This window comes from Penaeus monodon, chromosome 30, assembly GCF_015228065.2.
Source record: "Penaeus monodon isolate SGIC_2016 chromosome 30, NSTDA_Pmon_1, whole genome shotgun sequence".
NCBI classification, from domain to species: Eukaryota; Metazoa; Arthropoda; class Malacostraca; order Decapoda; family Penaeidae; genus Penaeus; species Penaeus monodon.
Genome location: NC_051415.1, coordinates 12,432,022 through 12,433,246, shown reverse-complemented (window position 1 = coordinate 12,433,246; position 1,225 = coordinate 12,432,022).

Genomic DNA, 1,225 nt, shown 5'->3' with positions numbered 1-1,225 from the left:
ACGTTGAAAAAAATGTTCACTATTTCTGTAACCTGGGATCCAGCAGTATTTCAACAAGTTTAGGGGTAAGGTGCACATGCATTGGGACTTTCATCTACCAACAGCAGGTACATCAGTTAATTGGGAAAATTGATATCAGCTTTTGAAATTTAAAGGAAAAGGGGAAAAAATCCATTGAATGACTAATTTCTTCAAGATTTTCTGCTCCTCCCTCTCACACGCAAAAAATGAGTATATTTTGGATACAGACGAAAAATATAATTTTTGATATCGCATTCCTTTATTTTTTTCTGAAACTGCTGTGACTAGATTTGGTCCCATAATCGGCTGAACCAGATTGTGCCAAGTAAATAGGTCCGATATTTAAACTCAAAGGAAAAAAAAAAACATTTTAGTCACATGTACTTGGAAGAAGAAGAAAAACAAAAGCAAAAGTTATAGAGGATATGTAATAAAGGCCTTTTTTAAAATAACGGAGCCTTTTCTTCTTTTCAGGAAATTATGTATTTCACGAAACCACTTCAGAAATATCAAAAATGATCAGGATAAGTCTTTGGTTGCTAGTGTACATTATTAGTATTTTAGGTTTATTCATTCCATAGCGAAGTCTTGATTGATGATGTCAAAGTCTTCAAGTGTTAACTCCCAAACCATCACCAATGAAGTCCCATTCTTTCTAGAGTAACTATTTATCTTCATATGTGAATAAATTGCCATTGCTTTTATTAGGTGTTAGTATATATATTTTTTTCTCTCTCTTTTTACTTTTTTATTACTCTTTGAGCTGCATCGCATATTTTAGAACATTTCCCAACGATCGTTATCAATGTGATTACCTATTGGAATATAGGGAATGTTTATTTTCCTAGTTTTCAGTACAAATTATCCAGTATTAATAGTTCCAACATGTGTTTAAAAAACAAGTTTGCCTTCTAGAACTAGTTCATAAACATCGTTTCCGATTTCTCTGATTTCCGTACCGATTCTTATTTAACGGGGCAAAAGGATTTTCAGTGGTGCTAGGGTTAAATCAAGTAACAAATAGAAATGTTAAGAACTGATTGAAGACACATGCATGGCGTTAGGGTGTCCATCATTGGCACGCACACAATAATAGCAATTGGGCACAAGTTTCATATTCACCATATTGCCATACGGTATTTATAGAGCTTTATTTTCATGAAGAACGAACATTACAAATATTAACAGCAGCAGAATGTCAGTT